This window comes from Brassica oleracea, chromosome C8 (assembly GCF_000695525.1).
Source record: "Brassica oleracea var. oleracea cultivar TO1000 chromosome C8, BOL, whole genome shotgun sequence".
Lineage (NCBI taxonomy): Eukaryota > Viridiplantae > Streptophyta > Magnoliopsida > Brassicales > Brassicaceae > Brassica > Brassica oleracea.
In genome coordinates, this window is record NC_027755.1 from 7042878 (window position 1) to 7048335 (window position 5458).

Consider the following 5458-nt stretch of genomic DNA (forward strand, 5'->3'; position numbering starts at 1 on the left):
AGTAGATCTAATATGATTTGTTAAGTAGGAAGTTTTTAACATTTAAAATGTAAATTTGCAGTTTTGATTGAGCAAGTAATTGCTCGATTGATTGGTTGAGGTTTTGGTGCTTAAAAGGAAATAGCTAGACTTAGGGTTTCTATTCAGGAAACTTGGAATTATAATCCTACAGATGCCTAATGAGTTGCATGCATGATAATGTAAAGCTCAACTATCAATTCAACAAGTCCATCAGCTATCGCATGTTTGAACTTGTCTATTAACTAGATCTAATAACCCAAACAAATGTGTTCGATCAATAGCAGTGTCGATCGATGATCCTATAGGGATATCGATCGATACACTTTTTGCTCCGCCAATCGATTATCCAATATGAATATCGATCGACGCGCTTCAAATTAAGCTTTATGCGCGGGTTGAATAATGCTTACTAAGCTCACTAGATCATCTTTCGCCTTACTCTTAGCAAGAAACTTAACTCAGTTAGAATGTTTTCAGGATGAGAATGAAGCTCTCGCTTTTATCTATCAATCTTAGGGCAAGTTCTATGTAGCTAATGTAGAAATAGGCATTAATGAACAATCCTAATGATAATTACCACAACTCAGCAATCTATAGTTGGGGCTAATCCCTCATAACCTATTTAAACCCTAAATCTAACAGTGGAACTACTCAGACATGACCAAGCAATTCATGAAAGAAATTAGGTTAGAAAACTTCATAGAATAGTAAAATAGATATTAATGGAGTTCCAATCACAAATTATAACTTTGGATCTTCTCTCCAATCTATCACAATCGTAGAACCTTTTGCTGAAAGTAATAAAACTAAAAACACAGAAAAACACACTTTGCCTCTAATAATGGTGCAAAGCTTATATAGTTAGGTTAAAACTCGTCAGGGGTATCTTGTAAATCGGTGAAGACTTGGGCTTCAAGTCGGCTGTGACCAAACGGGCTTTCTGCCCGCTTCGCTGTCGATCGATGTTCAGGTGTGAACATCAATCGATATTCCTCCTCCAATATCGACCGATGGTCGAGCTCGATGGTCATCTCGGGTGCTTGCTCCAAATATCTCCAAAATGCTCCAAAGTCATCACTTATCTCTGAATCACTCATGATCTTATAAATATAATAAATAGACTCTATAATATACTAATAGATAGTAAAAACACCTATAAACCATGGATGAAAATGAGTCAAATCCATGGTCTATCAACTCCCTCAGACTTACCCTTTTGTTTGTCCTCAAGGAAAACAAATAGGCAGTCTCTCTGAAAGAGGTTTGAAAACAGCAGGGACTCACATGATTTAAAACTTAGAATCATCACCTCTACAATATTTCAATCCACATCTAAAAAGTCCTAATCACAAAAGCACATTATACCATATCCTAGTTTAGCAACCAAATTCACCTAGCCAACAACTTAGCAAATATTATCTGACATTCCTCTCCACCAACCTCATTTCTTAGCATAAATAAAAGTGTAGGCTTTACCTTGGGAATATCGATCACATTATGCAAGGAATTTCAAACAAGTATTTGGACCTGTAGGAAAACATTAGTTCAGATCCTCTCTCTCTCTACTAATTTTCTCTCCTAGTCAAAGTCTGCTTACATTTGCAAGATCATTGACCAAGTTTGGACAGGTTTCCATGAATCAAGACTTAATGGTGGTTGCCACCAAGTCCTGTACACTTCTTTTTGACCTATATCCTAGGATTATTTGTGAAGCAAGCCTTAATGGTTGTAGCCACCAAGTCATGTTCGTATTCCTTCCTAAATAAATCTCTAATAGATATAAATATATATAAATATTTTTATTGTATATCTATATTTCAAAAATAGAGAGAGGGTGATAAATATATCTACACAAGGCTTTACCTTCCAGACTTGTTTGAAGAATCTGATCCCATGTATACCATGCCCCAAGACAAGCAGTTGTATCAAGTTTAGTGTTGGAGGTCAGCTTTGGTTCCTTCAAACAATCTCAGCAAGTGTAACATAGTTGACATGTTGATCCACTTTAGTATCTTTAGTACTATCTGCAATCAGTAAGTCTAGAATGGTGCTAAAGAGTGGTTAGATAACAAGCAAAAATCTAATAAGTTCATTATCCTCTTCTTGACTCAATAAAAACTTTATGTTTGAAAATATATATATATATTTTTTTAATTCATAAATAAACTAATATCAGTAAACCTCCCCCAGACTTGAACTACACTTTCCCCAGTGTAAATTCAGTTGGAGTTATGTTGATAATAAATCATAAGTACTCAATATAACGAGTTAGAACGATATACCTGACCGGAATGGATGTCGACCGATGTAAGGATGTTGATATCGGTCGATGCAGGTGATGTTCTGTCGATCGATGTCGACAGTGTCTCATCGGTCGATACTAAGGACAATCGTCTTCTCGGATCTGTTTTTGTTTCTTTTTTATTTTTATGACCTGCAATAAGTAAAAACCAACATAAATAGTATAATAATAAAAATTAAATAAATATTACCTAATAGTGGGTTGCCTCCAACTCAGCGCTTTGTTATAGTCATTTAGCTTGACTTTGGAGGTGATTGGGCTAATGATGTTGAAAGTTGGCACTTGTTGGGAAACAAGTCTCCATATCTTCTTTGCGCTTGTTGAACCATGTACCAGTGAAGTCTCTCATTGTTTCATCTCCACTGCGCCATTTGTCTTTCATTATTTCATCTTCTATCTCCTACAATCTATCTCCAAGACTCTCCAGATTGAACTGATGTCTCATAAGTCTGGCGTATGTGTCAGTATGTGTCAGCTGAGATCTCCTCTCCATGGTTGTGTGTATCAGACAAATCTGATGTCACCTTATGTACTAGCCTCTCTCGTTTTGTAGCGTCGCCGACCGATGTCTGTCGGTAAATGTCGGTCGATTTATTGTTGCGTCTGTCGATCGATTCTGATGCTTCTGGTCGACGGGAAATGTAACTCTGAATCTCCACTAATTCCCCTTGAATATCTTCAATCTTGGAAGTCAAAGCACTAATGCTAAGATCCATTGTGAAATAGATGTCATCACATCTCCTCTCAAGCCTCTCTTCTATAGTTTCCAGAGCTCTGTTGAAAATTTGGTTGAGACTCTATCGAATGTGGGTGTGGTGGATTGTCATCGACCGATGCTGGTATGCAGTTGTCGATCGATGTGTGTAAGTGACTGTCGATCGATGTGTGTAAGCGGTTGTCGATTGATGTAGGTCGAGCAACGTCGGTCGCGCGCTGAATTCTGGCTATGTCTTGCTTCATCTCCTCCATGCAAGTAGTCAGCCAGCTGATACTATCATTCAGTGGATAGTAGACACCATCAAGTTTCATCTCGAAGGCTTCTTTGTTCTTCTCTTGTTCTCCACAGACTCCATAGAACATCCCATTGATCTCGTCCTTGGTGTAGATCTCTGGTACTAGCTTGGTTTATGTGAATGAGCTAGCATGTTCAGGAAGACATATGTAGCTTGGCTCATCTCTTGAAGCCCTTTCCCGAAGTCTTTTGATATCTCTGTTGTGAACACGAATGGTGTGTCCATCTAGATCTCTGGCGTATCCTTGATCATCTATGTAGATTCCCTACTCATCCTTCTCTTCCCAGTATCTCCTTGTACCCAAAAGATCGAAAGCTCTTCTGCCGAATTCTAGCCGTCTGTCGACCGATGTTAGGACGTCAACGTCGATCGATGGTTGAGTTGGATGGCGAGTCCTTTGTTTAAAGCTTTTGTCTATGCCACCAGCTGTGTCATAGAACTCTTTTGTAGCCTTCTGTTGGTGTATTGGAATGTTGCGTTGATGTATGAACACGTTGTCTGCTCCATTAGCTGACTGAAGGATGTTTACGATGTCCTCTCGAGATATGTGCAGTGTACGTCCGTCTATTTCTCTTGCGTAGGCATTTGGGTCCCTGAAAATACCAAATTTGTCTGGAGTTAAATAGTGGTTATCAAATTTATATTTTTCGCTTACAGTGGTTTTTGGTATTGGACGGATGTCGATCGATGTTGTATTGTTGATGTCGATCGATGTTAAATGATTGATGTCGATCGATGGACGGCTTTCCATGTCGATCGGATGGCTGAAACGTGTTATTTCCCAAGCAGCTTCTGCTCAATTCTTATCTGTTTCATCGCGTCTTTGCATGTTGAGAAGTTCCTCGTATGTGAAACCCTCATGAAGTTCATCATCTCCTTGATCACGGTATGCTGTCTCTACTGCGTAGCTCTCGTGATAGCGATCATCTGCCTAACTGCCAATTGAGTAATCACCGTCTCTGGTAGCGTCGACGTTAGTGTCGATCGATGGGAAGTAGCCATTTTTGGTCGATGCTCGAAGGTGGTTTGGTTGGTGAGGTTGAGTGTCGATCGATGTTGAACCGTATCTATCGATCGATGGTGACTTATTTTTCCAAGGGGAATGATGGAGAAGTCTATCTTCTTCGTCAAGAGTTGCTCTTTGCTCTATAACTCGTTCTTCCTCATAATCTTCATCATACTCCTCTGTATGCATGGTGTGTGTTGCCATAGTGGGAATGTAGTAGTCGTTTTCCCATTCTCCTTGACGGATATCGACCGATTATTCTCCTTCTGCATAGTTCGATTTTGGTTGGGCACTGTCGATCGATGTTGCAGTGTGAGTTTTGATCGACGCTGAGTATTCTGTCTCGTACTTGGCTCCACAGTGGCAAGCTGCAATGATTCCTGGATCATTGATTCTTCTGGACGACGTATGTGGATTCTTGACTGAGATAGGGTCGTAGTGGGCATTAGGATCGATGAGTGTTAGACACAACTGGTTGGTTTGCAAGTTGCACATTCCTCCCACTGTTGACAAGAAGGTTCTCCCAAGTAATAGAGAAGAGTTCCAGTTCAGCTTGATGTCCAAGACATGAAAATCTACTAGAACTAGGGCATTACCAATCTGCACCTCTAGGTCTCTCAAAATTCCATTCTTTTCCTTAGGGTTCTTCCCTTAAGAACCCTATCAAATTCCATAGGATCCACTCCATCATCTGAAGGTGTCCTGGCGGTCTCCGGTGGGTTTTCTGAAGGTTTGGGTTTGGGCCTGAGTGCATTAAGACGTGTAACATCTATCTTTGGCATCTGCACTCGGTACGTAATAGGTGCTCGTTGATCGATAGGCGCTTGAGGTTTTCGATCGATGACGGTCTCCTAATGTCGATCGATGGTGGGGTCAGAATGTCGATCGATGTTTACGTAGACAGGGCTGGCGGATGTGGATGTTTTGCTGCGAAATCCTCGTGAGTCATGATCCTCACGGCTTTGCAATGAGGTTTTCGATCGATGACGGTCTCCTAATGTCGATCGATGGTGGGGTCAGAATGTCGATCGATGTTTACGTAGACAGGGCTGGCGGATGTGGATGTTTTGCTGCGAAATCCTCGTGAGTCATGATCCTCACGGCTTTGCAAGATGC